Source organism: Plectropomus leopardus, chromosome 13 (genome assembly GCF_026936395.1).
Source record: "Plectropomus leopardus strain MGB_pleo_1.0 chromosome 13, ASM2693639v1, whole genome shotgun sequence".
NCBI lineage: Eukaryota > Metazoa > Chordata > Actinopteri > Perciformes > Serranidae > Plectropomus > Plectropomus leopardus.
In genome coordinates, this window is record NC_142188.1 from 33,968,412 (window position 1) to 33,984,989 (window position 16,578).

Genomic DNA, 16,578 nt, shown 5'->3' on the forward strand with positions numbered 1-16,578 from the left:
GGATTCCCTGGTAAAGACCTCTCTGCTCTGCTTCGACGATTCTCCTGCCTGATCCCTGCTGGTACTGTTGTTTCCGTGGACGGACTTCCCGGTAACCGAACCCCTGCCTGCCCTCGACCACCTCTCCGCTCGATCCCCGACAACGCTCACAGACGTGTTGTCGGCTCACGGAGCTACGGGGTTTCCTCGTCACCAGCCACAGTGGGTACAAGCTTCGTGTCTTCGCTTCGTGTGATTCCCAGAGACATTGCTAGGGCTCACAGCTCGAAGAACGAACTCTCAGTCTATATCCTCCTGAATCAACGCCAGGGTAATCGATCCGTCACGGACTTCGCCATTGAGTTCCGTACGACGGCTCGCCTGAGTGATTGGAACCCAGCTGCCCAGTGTGACGCTTACCTGAATGGTCTTGCCCCATACATCAAGGATGAACTGGTTTCGTTTGATCTTCCGCATTCCTTAGACGGCTTGATCGAACTCACCACTCGTTTGGACAGACGAATCCTGGCGAGGAGAAGAGAACGGCTCCGGGAGGGGGAGACTCGTTGGACTCTCTCCATTCAGCCTGGTCCTTCCTCCAGCTCTCCCTCGAACTCTGTACAGGGGACAGAACCCATGCAGGTGGGTCGCACCCGGCTGACAGCCGAGGAGCGGGAGAGACGGCATCGGGGCAACTTATGTCTGTACTGTGGTCAAGCCGGACACTTCATCTCCAGTTGCTCGGTAAAAGGGCGGGCTCAGCAGTAAGAGGGGGCATTCTGCTGAGCTGATCCCGGAACTCTGCCTCCAATCCATGTCCTCTGTTCCATGTCCAGCTCCAGCTCAAGGAGGGACTCCACACCCTCGCCACATTCATTGACTCTGCGGCCGATGTTAACCTGATTGACGAGGAGCTCGCTCGTCAGTTAGGGGTGCAACAGGTTCCCCTTCCTCGTCCTGTGCCAGCCAGCGCCTTGGATGGTCATCTGTTGGGGACCGTCACTCATCAAACCACTCCCATCGCCATGCAATTAGCGGGGAGACATCACGAGACCATTCAATTTCACATTCTGAGGTCCCCGAATCTGCCCCTAATCCTGGGGTATCCCTGGCTTCGCCGACATAACCCTCACATAGACTGGTCCACTGGCTCGATCCTGAACTGGAGTCCGTCGTGTCAACAGATCTGCCTCAAACGACCGAGCGAACCCGCTCCATCCCTCGGTTCCGGCTCTCCTCCGGATGTTTCCATGGTGCCGCCAGAATACCACGACTTCAAGGAGGTATTCAACAAGGCACGGGCTACTTCTCTCCCTCCTCACCGAGCCTATGATTGTGCCATCGACCTCCTTCCGGGTTCTACTCCACCCAAGGGGCGTCTCTACTCCCTCTCCGGGCCAGAGAGGGAGGCCATGGAGACCTACATCAAAGACTCTCTGGCTTCTGGCATCATCCGGCCTTCCTCGTCTCCGGCCGGGGCAGGGTTCTTCTTCGTGGGGAAGAAGGATGGCTCTCTCTGCCCCTGCATTGATTACAGGGGCCTGAATGACATTACGGTTAAGAACCGTTATCCTCTCCCTCTCATCGCCTCTGCTTTTGAACTTTTGCAAGGTGCCACCATTTTTACCAAGCTGGACCTTCGAAATGCTTACCACCTGGTCCGGATCCGAGAGGGAGATGAGTGGAAGACGGCATTCAACACACCCAATGGTCATTACGAGTACCTGGTAATGCCATTTGGTCTCACCAACGCTCCTGCCGTCTTCCAGGCGCTCATCAACGATGTCCTGAGAGACTTTCTGAACAAGTTTGTTTTTGTTTACCTGGATGACATTTTGATTTTCTCCCGGTCCCGACAAGACCATGTTCATCATGTCCAGACAGTCCTGCAACGTCTGCTACAGAATTCATTGTTTGTCAAGGCTGAGAAATGTGAATTCCACGCTGCTTCCGTCTCCTTCCTGGGCTACATCATTGGGCACAACCGGATGGAGATGGATCCCGCCAAAGTCTCTGCCGTCTCCGCCTGGCCAGTTCCTGATTCACGTAAGCAACTCCAGCGTTTCCTGGGCTTTGCGAACTTCTACCGCAGATTCATCCGGGGCTACAGCACTGTGGCAGCTCCTCTCTCTGCACTCACCTCACCCAAGATCCCGTTTCGCTGGTCCCCGGCCGCAGACGAAGCGTTCCTGCACCTGAAAAAACGCTTCAGCTCGGCGCCTATCCTCCTCATCCCTGATCCCGAGAAGCAGTTCGTGGTGGAGGTCGACGCCTCAGATGTTGGTGTGGGGGCCGTCCTTTCCCAACGCTCGGCCGAAGACGGGAAGTTGCATCCCTGTGCCTTCTTCTCCAGACGTCTATCCCCGGCCGAGCGCAATTATGACATTGGGAATCGGGAGTTGCTGGCGGTTAAGCTGGCGTTGTCATGGACCTGCTGTTTCTCCTCCTTACCTGCTGCCAGTACTTTTCCACTCACCCTCCCTCTGCTCTGCTCTACCTGATAACCACGCCCACTGCTGCAGCCTGCTCTCCCCTCAGCTGCAGCTCATCTCCAATCAGTGCAGTATATAAGACACTCCAGTTCACTCACTCATTGCCAGATTGTTCCTCTGCACTATGCATGTCTTTCCAGCGTTTCTCTATCAGATCTCCCGTTGCCGACTCTGCCTGTTCCTGACCTGCTCTCCTCGCCTGACTCCCCGTGAACCTACCTGCTCTTTGTCCTCGACCACGTGTCCAGTTTCGGCGTTCCGGAAATCTGACGGCTCTCCTGGAAGACTCCTTCGCTTGGCTAAGACGCTCCTTCTGCCTGATCCCTGTCGGTGCTGTTACATCCACGGACGGACTTCCTGGTTACCGAACCCCTGCCTGTCCCAGACCATCCCTCTGCTCGATCCCAGTCGGCGTTCCAGCACGTGGAGACGGCTCATGGAGCTACGGGGTTTCCTCCTCACCAGCCACTGTGGGTACAAGCTTCGTTTCTTCGCTTCGTGTGATACCCAGAGACTTTGCTAGGGCTTCCTGCTCGAAGAACAAACTCTTTGCCTGTAAGCTGAGCATTGACTGTGTTGGTTTAAATAAAAGTTATTACCAACTGAACGAGCGTGTTGGCGTACTGCATCTGGGTCCTACCACCACCCGTTACAGGCGTTGGAGGAATGGCGTCACTGGCTGGAGGGTACCCAGGTTCCGTTCTTGGTTTGGACTGACCACAAGAACCTTGAATACATCAAGTCAGCCAAAAGACTGAATTCCCGCCAGGCCCGGTGGGCCCTGTTCTTTGCCCGGTTCCTCTTCACGCTCTCCTACAGACCTGGTTCCCGGAACATTAAACCGGATGCGCTGTCCCGGCAGTTCCTGGTGGGGGAGGATGAGGAGGTTTCCCGTTCCGACGGCATTTTCCCTGCTTCCCGTCTCCTGGCCGCTCTCACCTGGGAGTTGGAGGAGCGGATCAAGACAGCGCTGGAGGAACAGCCGGGTCCTAGTTCCTGTCCGCAGAACCGACTATTCGTGCCACAAGAATTCAGGTCCGAGGTGCTGCAGTGGGCCCACGCATCTTGTCTGACCTGTCACCCAGGGGCCGCTCGGACCAGGGAGGTCCTGCAGCGACGCTTTTGGTGGGCGACTCTGGACCAAGACACCAAAGACTTTGTAAATGCCTGCCCGATCTGCAACCAGAGTAAGACGCCCCGCCAAGCTCCTGCGGGCCTCCTGAAACCTCTCCCGGTCCCTCATCGTCCCTGGTCCCATCTCTCCTTGGACTTTGTCACCGGTCTGCCACTGTCAGACGGCAACACTGCCATCCTGACGGTGGTGGACCGGTTTAGTAAGATGGCCCACTTCATCGCTCTGCCCAAGCTCCCCTCCGCTAAAGAGACTGCTGAACTGATGCTGCTCCACGTCTTCCGTCTGCACGGCCTGCCTACTGACGTGGTGTCGGATCGAGGGCCTCAGTTTACGTCTGCATTCTGGAAGGAGTTCTGCCGCCTACTGGGGGCGTCCACCAGCCTGTCATCAGGATACCACCCCCAGTCCAACGGCCAGACAGAGCGGATGAACCAACAAATGGAGACCACTCTTCGCTGCATGGCATCCAGCCAACCCACCTCCTGGTCCTCCCAGCTCCTTTGGGTGGAATACGCCCACAACTCGTTGGTCAGTTCTGCCACCGGACTCACACCTTTCCAGTGTGCTCATGGCTTACAGCCTCCTGTTCCCGGCCCAAGAAATAGAGACTGCTTACCCGTCAGTGGAGAACTTCATCCGCCGCTGTCGCCGAACCTGGTCCCAAGCCCGGTCTGCACTCCTGAAGACCGCCGCCCGTTACTCCTCCTCAGCCAACTGTCGCCGCTCCCAGGCACCTCCATATCAAGTGGGACAGAAAGTGCGGCTCTCCACCAAGGATCTTCCCCTGAGGGTGGAGTCCCGGAAGCTGGCTCCCAAGTTTGTTGGTCCCTTTCCGGTCGAGAAGGTGGTGAACGAGGTTGCGGTCCGTCTCAAGCTGCCCCGCTCCATGCGCATTCACCCGACCTTCCACGTCTCCAAGCTCAAGCCTGTCAGGGAGAGCCCTCTGCAGCCCGCCGCCCGGCCTCCTCCTCCTCCTTGCCTCATCGATGGCACCCCAGCATACACCGTTCGGCGCCTTCTTCGCTCTCGTCGCCGGGGACGTGGCCTGCAATACCTGGTGGACTGGGAGGGATACGGCCCGGAGGAGTGGTCCTGGGTCCTGGCTTGGCAGATCCTGGACGACCAGCTGATCGAGGACTTCCACCGTCGCCATCCTGATCAGCCCTCCCGTGCCACTCCTGGAGGTGGGTCTTCTGTTTCTTCTCCTCCTCCTTCTCCAGTTCCCGGCCCATCTGGTTTGGGGTCCTGCACGAGGGGTCCCGACTCGGCGATGGGGGTTGACCCATCTTCGGACGACGACGACGACAACGACGACTCTCCGCCCGCCCGGTTTCGGTGTCCTTGGTTTGGGACGTCATGGGCCGTCCCTTGAGGAGGGGGGTTCTGTCATGGTTCCTGCATCCTCCTCCCCCTCACTGCCAGTAAATTTCCATTCACCTTCCTCTGACCTGCTCTACCTCCAAGCCACGCCCACTGCTGCAGCCTGCTCTCCCACAGCTGCAGCTCATCACCAATCAACCCGGTATTTAAGACACTCCTGTTCACACACTCATTGCCAGATCGTCCTCTGCAGCATGCATGTCTTTCCAGCACTCTCCAAACAGATCATCCGTTGCCGACTCTGCCTGTCCCCGACCTGCTCTCCTCGCCTGACTCCTTGTGAACCTACCTGCCTTCTGTCCCCGACCACGTGCTCAGTTTCGGCATTCCGGAAATCTGACGGATTCCCTGGTAAAGACCTCTCTGCTCTGCTTCGACGATTCTCCTGCCTGATCCCTGCTGGTACTGTTGTTTCCGTGGACGGACTTCCCGGTAACCGAACCCCTGCCTGCCCTCGACCACCTCTCCGCTCAATCCCCGACAACGCTCACAGACGTGTTGTCGGCTCACGGAGCTACGGGGTTTCCTCGTCACCAGCCACAGTGGGTACAAGCTTCGTGTCTTCGCTTCGTGTGATTCCCAGAGACATTGCTAGGGCTCACAGCTCGAAGAACGAACTCTCAGTCTGTATCCTGTTTTCCATTCGTGTTGGTTTTAATAAAAGTTATTACCAACTGCCAGTGAAGTGTACTGTACTGCATCTGGGTCCTCCATACACCCGTTACAATCCTGCAGTGTGGGTCAAATGGAAAAAAAAAAGTTTGCTTTAGGCAATCTTGAAACTGAACATGGCATGTCTGTGTATATTTGATGGTTGCATTTGTTATAAATGGTTGTGTAATAAACTGCACATCTCCAGAATCTTCTTGCTATTTTTGGTTTCATAAGATATATCTAAAATGGTTATTTATTTATTTTCTGTTTTCATGTCTTTGGTAAAATAGGACATGATGTGTTGTAGAAGACATTTTTCTCCATAAAGGACTGGTTTAAAACCCGAAACATTAATTAAGAATTAACTGCCCAATTGTTAATGTCAGGTAAACTACTGATACATTCTAAATAGATCTGTGGTTCAAAGTTTGGTTTAGAGACTTGTTATGATGGGATTTGTGGGCTGGGTCAAGATAGACCCAAACCATACTAAGAAGGTGCAAAAAATGAACAGTGTGTAAGGGTTAAATTTGGCATAAATGTCTAACTCAAGAATTCATATACTAACAAAATTGACAAAATTTCACACAAATATCTAACTGAACAAAATGATGAAGTTATGGCATTTGATATCTAAAAGGTCAAAGGTCAACTTCACTGTGACATCATAATGTTCTGCAAAAACAATATCTCAGGAGACATTTGGTCACATACTGAATTGGTGACACTGATCTTGAAACTGAGCTGATTGTAGAGATAATCTGTGTTGCTGGGGGAACATTTGTGAAGGATCCATGTTATAAAATATGTAGCTTCTTTGCAACAAAATTCAAATTTGAAGCACTCTCTACTGTCATGTCTACATGAGTCTGGACACACATGGATGCAATCTGTAACTGCAACTTCACTGAGTCATAAAGGCATGCCATTGTGAGGTGATATTTCTATTTTAACCATAACCATGATCTATGTATAACTTTCAAACTGCAGGAATAAATGATTTTAATATGGTCAATGAGTAGAATGATGAGAATGATGGCCTAACTCTGCAGTTTCCCATAGCTTTACAGAGCCTCCAGCAGCAGGCAGCTGTTTTCAGTCAGAAAGCTTTTTGTACCAGCGTTAATTTTTGCATCTGATGAGGGTTCAAGACCTGAAAGGGCAGCCACACAACCCCATTGAGTTTGTGCCAGTTTATGATTATTATTATTATTATTTGTCCTCCTATGCTGCGGCTCAAATTGCTGTGAGCTGGAATGAGCTAGAAGCATGCCCCATATTGCAGTTTCAGAGAGGCCACACCCCTAACACTGGAAGGCTGATATACTTTAAATTTGTGACATGTATTTAGCTCAGTGTGTTTCACAAAAAAAGCCTGTTGGACCATAGAAGTCCACCATGATGGATTTTTTTGCTAATTTGAAAACAGCAATGTAACATCTAACCCACTTTTTGTATTTTGACTTTACTGAAACCAGATTTGTTGTTAGGGTGAATCTCCTACCTGGACTGGCGTCATCTGGCACAGTCCATCCATCCATCCATCCATTTTCGTCCGCTTACCCGAGGCCGGGTTGCTGGGCAACAGGCCAAGCAGAGCACAGTCCACAGTTTAATTTAATTTATTATTATTATTACTATTATTATTGATGTTGTTAATTGTTATTGTTTCTTTGTTTAGATTACTATTTAGTTTACTTATTTATCTATTTTTATATTTATTTCTTTATAATATAATTCATATTACTGTGAATCTGCTTCTCGAAAATGTTAGCTCCCCCTGCTGGGGTGCACTGTAGGTGGTCTCATGTGTGGATGTAATTAACTACACCTGTGAGTTTTATTTTGTATTTTTGCCAGTTATACACGCTGAGGAAGGGCGTCTGGCCAAAATTGTCCATGCGGCAATATTAAAAAAAATGCTTGCGGCTGTAACCTGCTGCATGTTCATAGCATGCATCACTGACATTATATCAGCTACACTCCTTGTTTTAGAGCTGAGCTCGCTCAGTTTTTGGCAGCAGATCCAGAGTGATACTGTCCGCCTCAAGCCTTTTCCTAACCCTTAGGGACTGTTTTTAAGCACGTGTCATCCTTAATTTTTTGCTAATTTTGACTTCATGCATATGGTATAAATTTTGTCCAGACTGTGTATTGTTGTTAAATCTTGGAATTTCCAGCTCAGCACCAGCTCAGAGAGAAAATGTCCAGAGACAACCCACAGGCAGTAAAAATAACAGACGCGCGTACCCAGTACATTGCACTTGATGCCCAGCTGCTGTCAGTTGTGGATAATATGGGATTTTGGCATCTTCTAGGCGTGCTAGAGCTGAACTATGAGATTCCCAGCCGTCACCACATCACAGACACTATGTCACTGAAGCATGACTTGCAGGACTGTTGCAGGACATTTTGGCCTTCAGCTTCACCACTGATATTTGGACAAGCAGTGTCAGCCCAATGTCTCTCATCAGTTTAACTGCACAGTGGGTTGACAAAGATTTTTCCTCACAGAGTGTTATTCTACAGGCAAAGGACTTTTGGATTGCACAGTGGCCAAGCCATCACAGGTGCGTTTGATGATATGCTTCAGACATGGGGCATCCCGAATGCTTCTGTTCATGTTGTACTCCAGGACAACGCAGAAAACGTGATAAAGGCCACAACTGATGCTGGACACCCTAGCCTGCCGTGTGTCACTCATACCCTTCAGCTGGCTGTTAATGAAGGTCTTTTGGCCTTCATTAACTCAACTTTGTTAGTGCTCTACCAGCCCATAAGTTGGCTCCAGCAAGATGTGCAGACCCGCTTGAATAGCATGTATTACATGGTGCAGTCTTTCATCGAGCAGAAATGGGCTCTGGGAAAATATGGGTCAGAATATGAGCTCCCCGACAATCTCACTGCTCACCCGTGGACACTTCTGGAAAATACTTTATCTGTTCTGGCTCCATTCGAGGAGTTCACCCGAAAAGTAAGCTATTCTAATGCTTTGGCATCAGATGTGATTCCTGCTGTGACCGTGCTTCAGAGACTCTTGACCAAAGAAACAGATGAGGACCAAGGCATCAAAACAATGAAGGGAGCGTTGGCTGCAGCCGTTAAGAGACGCTTCACCGACACTGAAAAAAACCCTCTCTACAGCATTGCAACTGTCCTCGATCTGAGGTAAAGTATGTGTGTATATCTGTATGCATTTGTGTGTTTGCTTAGCATATGAGAAAGAGAGATGCCTATGATGGAAAAAAAAACCTTAAGTACAATTTAAATTTTACAGAATTTATTTACTTTAAGTGACATAAAGGCAATAAACTGGCATTCATTTTGACAATTTCAGACAAGCATGTCTGTTGCCAGATAAGATAACAGCAGCAGAAGAGCAAGCATCAGCATCACTGAGCAGGGCACCAGTGGGTGCTGCCATTCAGTTAGAGACTGTAGTTGTTTCTTAAGTAGCAATGATGTGTAGATGATGAAGAAACCTCCGCTGACACCAACTTGGTTGCATAAGAATCACTTTATTACAACAAAGTTCAGCATCCACCAGGCACCATGGTCTGCCTGGGAGAGGATTCAGGATCAATGCGAATCTCTCTGTCTTACAGCTCATGCAAGTCTCTTATATAGGTACAGGCATCAATACATTCGTCAGTAAAGCAACTCTTCACCTGCTGTGATCAATCACAAGACCCCACAAATATGTCCTTATTTGAAAGGAGCCTCATTCCATGTTACTTTTAGCCTGGCGCCAGTATTCTGCACACTTAGCTTCCAGGCGTAACCATCCGTAGACCTCTGACCTCAAGGCCTCCTCGCCTAACCGAAATAAGAACCTTAAGAAACTGAGCATAATACACCTCAAGACATACCTTGGAGACACCACAATTTCTCGAAAGGGGGGTTAACAAAGCCAAATATCACGCAGATACACAGATACGCAGCTGAGCGTAACCCTTTTTCTTGGTCTCTGTTCTGTTGTTGATAGTGATGAGCTGCAGCCTGCTGTTCTCACCCTCCCATTGCAGGGAAGCTTTGTCTCTGCTCTACAGTGTGTCTATGCAGATCTTTATTGGTTTTATTAACTGTGATTTCAAATTGGTAATTATAGTGTTTCTGTGCACTTTGTAGGAGCTTGTATGCCATGGCTGTGCAGGACAGAGGTGTTCAGTTCCAATCTTTGCTCCTCACTGTACCTGCCGTTTTGCTTCTATGCATCTCTACACATCTCTAAGTGTTTTGTCTCTACGTGGTTTTATCTCTGTATTTCAAGTCTCTGCCTTCTGCGTCTCCACATCTCCACCTGTTGTGGCTGCCATTTGCTGGGCCTCACCCTACAAGTTATGCTTGATGCTCTGCAGTCCTATATGTGACATCATAATGTTCTGCAAAAATACTTTTCTGGCCATTACTCAACTGTGTTGATTGGAAGGAATTTGTAGTTTCTTTGCAGCAACATCAATATTTGAGGCATTATGGCTACATGAGTCTGGACACACATGGATGTAAGCTGTAACTGCAGCTTGAGTCACAGAGGCATTCAACTGTGAGGGGGTAATTCTAGTCGATAATTGTTATAATTGTCTAAATTGAAATTATGTATTACATAAATTTGGTTGATAATTTGTTTAGGCTGGTTACAGAAGATGTTGACCAAAGTTTGGACTAGAGGTAAGGTATTTTTAAATGGAGTGATGATGCTTGGTTTGTGGTACCACTCAATAAAAATCGTAGGTCAATAATTAAAATGTGTAGTGATATTTCTCTTGGGTATGTTTTCTTTCTTGTTTTGCAAATTCTTTTGACACATTAAGCTTACACAGTGAAACCAGAGTAGAGGGACTCTGAAACACTAATGTTAGGCCTATGTCATGTCCAGGAAATTATGTTGATTTGTTTTTTGTCTGTCTATGTTGTCTCGTAACTTCCTGTTTTGAAATTCTAACTCTCCTCTCGTTTCAGGTGTGTCTGTTTTCCCACCAGTGTGATTGTCGGCCCCACCCTGATTGTCTCCACCTGTTCCCCCATACCTGTGTATATATGGTTGGCGTCTACCTTTGTCCTGTGCCAGTTCGTCTTGTCTTTTGAGTCAGTCAACTAGTGCCATTTCCATGCCAAGATCTCTTGTCAAGTCAAGTTTTGTTTATTGTATGCTTCTGCTTTAGAGTCAGGTCAAGTACCGTGTTTTGTTTGTTATTTTGATAGATGTTTGTTTTTTTAGTGAAAGAAGTTATTTCCCCATTCGAGTGATTTTCTGTTTTTGATAAGTTTTGCTTCCTCTGTCAAGTGATTTTAGTTTTTGCCATACCTCTGTGTGAGAGTATTTTTGTTGCATTTTTCCTAATAAATCATTTTGTTTGATACTCGTGAGTCATGCATTTGAGTTCTACTCCTAGTTTGGTTTTGTCAGCCTACTTGTACTACAGTGCATTGGTAAAACAACATAGACCTTTCAAGCTGCAGCCATTTTGGACAAAGCACATGTTTAACTAAACATGAATGATGGTTCTGTTCCACAGAGTTGGGCCACTAAGTCATATCAGTAAAACAAGAGCTCTGGGACTGGCACACATTTTTTAGAATTTTTATTTTTCAGGTATAGAAACAGATAAAAATGAATTACATTTTTGTGTGTGTGTGTAGCAGTGAATGGTGGGGCTGGCGGTCTCACATTAGTAAAATTAATGAGAACTGATTGTGCAAGTGCTACTGGACTTGCCGGCATGGATTTTTACAACTACACACTTGCAGAACTTATCCGGCGGTGATTATGGTTATTGGTCACATTTGACAAATCAAAATATCCAGCGTGAAAATGGTTTGTATGTTCAAAGCTCACAACAGTGTACAAATCTGCAAACTAAAGACACCACAGCACTTAGCAGTACCTACAGTATAGCTTCAGTGCATAAGTAAATGGCTGTTAATACCACGGTGCATCTTTAGACTTGGTAAATAGTAGGGATGGGCACTTTAAGGAACTCCCACATTTCAACACATGTAATGTAATTGGCCAACAATAGAAAACAAATAAAATATGAAAGTCATTTATTGAACAGCCAGGCTGTAATCAGCCTATGAAAGCATAAATTCAAAGTAAACATAAGAAAAATCAGCATACTTTCTGTCTGTGCCGTTACATAGGTTAGACGCAGAACTAAACAACCGTCTCTGAGCAGCTCTCCTCCCATTCACTTCACTGTCTGTCCTGTTAGCACAAGCTAACGCAGCAGCCACTCCATGGTCCCCCCCAAAAAAATAACACTAACACAGAAACATCTCTGCTTTGTCATAAAACCTGTTAATAACTGTTAGCAGTGATAATACCATCCTGACAAGCTGGAAAAGTCATGGAATTTGCAAATAGTCATTTTCAGGTCTGGAAAAGTTTTGAAAACCGAACCCTGAAAGTTTTGGAAAAATCAGGGAATTTTGTTTCACAAACTTGTGTCATAATGCATGATGTGTTAAAGAACTGACTGAAATTTGAAAAGCCAACAATAATGTCTGTTTTCACAGTTTCTGGTTGTGATAAATTGTGTAATTATTGGCCAGTTTAGAGACATCTTTTATCATCAAATAAAGACCCAAAACAAACCAGCAACATAAACTTTTTTTAAAATAACCAAAAGAAATCTTTTAAGAGAAGTTCCTACCCAAACCTGTGGGCCTGGCAGTCAAATAAGCAAATACAATGCAGCCATTTAAAATTGTATGCCCCTTCCATAAGGCAAAAACAAAAAACAAACAAGTCCGCCCACACCCTTCATATGGGGAACAGCCGCTTTATAGTTATATTCAAATAATCAAATCTAATCCTGCTCTTTATTTTAAATAAATTAATGTAAAAATAGTAATAAAGTAAAAAATGATAAAGAATATCGATGGTTGTACCTAACAATGTGTGGTCTTTAAAGTTTAGTAAAAAAAAAATGTGTATGAACCCTGTGTTAGGTTTATGTTGGCCATGTAATGCAAATAGATAGCCATGTCACTGTGTGTAAGTGTGTGTGTGTGTGTGTTTGTGTGTGTGCGCACGCACGCAGGCTGACTCAGCAAATGTTCCACAGTTTGAAGCTCGCACTCCTGCAGCAAGGGTCTTATTGTTAATGGAGATAGAGCGACAGCAGAGCAAGCAGGCACTGAGAAAAACAATCGTCTGCTCTACAGTGCAATAAGCTTGAATACATTTCAAGAAGTAAAAAAAATAATAGAAAAGTCATGGTACATGTGGAAAGTTGGGCAGTGATTACTGTTGAATGATACTGACGTCCAAATCGAGTATTCAAGTTGGCTACTCATACCTGTCCCCTTTTAATACAATATAACCCAGAGTGCACCTACATGGACATAGACAACATGTTGATGAGGCTTATCCCAGTTCTGATCATATTCAGTACCTGGTGTTTACATGAGCACTGAGAAATCTGATTATTCATATTCCCCATATTTATGATAAATACTAGTAACCCTCTAACTGATTACTACAGTCTTTTTGTGCAGTTGCTGTAATATTTACAAAACCGACAATGATCATATCTCCTCTGCTTCGATCGCCAACAGCTGCCTGTTCTGAGCCCATCCACCGTCACTCTGTCTCTTCCTGTCTCTCTCTCACACACACACACACACACACACACACACACACACACACACACACACACACACTTCATACTAGGCTTGTGCAATGCTATTTCTGAAAACAGCTGCTTTACTCTTACAACACTGTCCTCCACATCAGAGCCAGCCAGCCTCTGTTACTGTGGAGTACAGGGGAGCAGTGGATGAAGATCTGCAGCCTCTTTTGTTGCTGAAAGGAAAAACTCTGTTCCTTAATCGCTTCAGAAGTGAGATGCTGCTGCCGCCACCATTGTTTCTGTTTGTGTTACGTCACTTGGCTGACAGCCGCAGCCACGCCTGCATAGATAGAAAGAACAGAGAAGAAGAAGAAAAAAAAGAATACATTCAGATGGGAAGCAAACACCAGACTCCTGCAGGGACGTCTGGGGTTTGTTGGATCCATCCACCACCCCTTACACCCGCCCTATAGGGACAAGGTAAAAGGTAGATTTATTCAGTTTTGCAGCATTGGCAATTGGCCATTAAAATTTGTCCTTGGTCCTGTTACATCTTTTGGGATTTAAGGAGTTAATGAGTCTCACATCCTGGGGAAAGAAGCTGCTCTGTAGTCTGGTGGTAGCCTACAGCAGCAGATATTTCTGTATCTTTTCCCAGATGGCAGCAGGGTGAATAAACTGTGGCTGTGGTGGATTGGATCACATTTCTCTGGAGTTGTTGTGAAGCGGAGGAAACACTGTGATTTGAGACATATTTTGAAGCCACGGCCATGAGTCTTTGGCTCCTGTTAGCAGAAGGTTAAAGCTACCTTAGCAACTTTTTCCATTTCTGAAACACTTTGCAGATATCGACACATCTTTTTAGTTTATTCTCTCTTTTTGATCCTCCTTTTTTGGGTTTCTTTGCAGCGTCTGCAATTATTGCCAATGATGGAATCTTTTCAGGATTTTCTGATGGATGTATTATAGATTCTCTGATTTACAGACGTCTCTTTAACCATGTTAGCAAATGGGGAAAAGTCTTTCTCGGCCAGTGTCATCATGTGACCAACTCAAACAGTGTAATTCCACTTTCAGTCACTATGTAAATTTTGCATCAATGCATGGCGCACTTCCTTGGGGGCTTGGATTTTCTGCTATTAAATCAGGCTTTCCCTAAAGGTTTTTGCACACACATTTACATTTGTAGAACAGCCAATAGTAACTCACCCTCTCTGAAATGACCTGTGATTGGCCGTCCTGTAGACTGTCTAAAGACTTAAAACAGAGCTAAGAGGAGGTGCAGAGGTCTAGTTTTCTCTCAGTCCACTTGAATTAAAATATGTTGAAAGTTCATTCAAGGTTTTATGTCCAGTGACATCAAAACTCAGCTGCCTGTTCCAGTTTTGAAGGATAAATTGAAGGCTGATAGTTGCTGCAGATACATCATGGATTATGTTACTGTAGATTGTGCACTGTTTATTTTGTCCCCAATGCCTTCCATTGAAAGCACACTGGGAAGTGATCATCTGAGCAAGCTCCATCATATTCACCAATTGGTCTCTGACTGTCTGTCTGTTGTTTGATGCTGAGCACTGTACAGTGAGTTTGTTAGAGCTTTTTGCTAAAACCAGCTGTGTTCTGCTGCTGTTGCTGTTGCTGCTTCTGCTGGAGACCATGCTGAGGACCATGAGAATCAACCAAAACAGTAGAGCTGCAGGATATCCAGGGTTTGCCACAGATTTGTGGCAGATTTGTGACCTACTGCACCTACTCATGCAGTTTTAGGTATCCTTCTGCGTTAGCTGTTTATGCCCCGGGATGTTGTTACCATGGTGTTAAAAAATGGTAAGATGAAGCCAGCCAAAGTCACAGATGGTTAGTTTTAGACAAAAGAGTCGTATGGTAAGGTGTAGGAAATAAAAAAAAAAAAACCCGCACACACACATCCACACGGAAAGTGAATTCAGGACTCCCGTAGGAAAGTTGGTTGTTTTTGGGACCTATAAACCTCCCCACCTGCCTGCCTTAGAAGCGCACTCACCCTCCTTATATTACGTGGTTACCAGCAGCATTATTACTGATGCTGTCCATCAGCGTTTCTTGCACACTTGATTGGTTCTGTCAGGCTGCGTTCTCCAGTGTGCGTTGCATGGGAACAGGCTTGGTGACATTCGGCTGTCTACAAATGTATATAATAACAATGCCACTGGTCCTGTCTGACGCTGTCCAACAGTGTTCCGGTTGGACCTGGTATGTGGCTTTTGGCATCATGCTTGTACACTGAAAGCACTGACAGAGCATCACTATTGGATGAGTTGTTCCAGAGTGTGAACGCCCTGGAACATCAGGCTCAAGGAAAGCGAAACTTAACTGTTCATTCTGCTGCATCTAAAACTTTGCTTTCACTTACAAACACCTTTAAACTGCTCCTCTAATCCATTACTATGGTCTGATCAGTTGTGAATGGATCGACAGATCAATTATCCACCCTACGACTGACAACTGCTGCTGAGGAAGAAAAAAGAACTCATGGAGAGAGAGAGAGCTGCTTTATTTTCACAGACCTGCAAAAACATCTGGATCTAGAGAGAGATGATTCAAAGGGACACACAGGCATTTAAAGGAGGCAAAATGAGTAAATAAACAGAGCCTATGTCTTATTTTGCTATACACTAGGTGTTTGTCCTCCCTCTTTTTAGCCATAGATAGCGCTGATGAAATTGTAAAAGCATTGTGAAAATATCTGCAAACTATGTGCCAATACAATACAGCAGCAAGGGTGCTGCAGATGTAATTAAACATTGTAGTATTTCAACACATTTGTAATTACGGTTATTTTGTGGCTTTATGCTGAGTGTTTTACAGAATACACAAGTGGAACCCTTGCTTTCAAGGGGTTTCCGCTTCCCTCACTCTTTGATTACTTAATGGGATTAATTATTCTGTGAAGAAGCACAGTGACTAAACTGCGCAGGTTTTTCACAACATGTAGCTCCGTAGCCGTGCCGAGCTTAAAGCTGCTTGATCAGTGTGCAAGGAGAGGGTCGCTTCCTCAGTAAGACTTGTTAGCACGTTAATCCCCAGATCCACCGTACGGCACAAAAAGGACAAGGCCAAAGAAAAAAAAACAGATACTAAAACCAAGACAGGATGTAGCCTTTCTTTCACCCTCTAAGACCTGAGCTTAAAGACGGGCCCATGTGAAGGGAGAAAATGTGTTGGTGGTCTGCCGCTATGACAGCCCTGTGCGTGCACACACACACACACACACACACACACACACACACACACACACACACACACACACAGACATACATACAAAGACATACACATACTCCCCTCGAAACCCCCCACTTACAAAAACCTCCCCGACCTTCCTTCT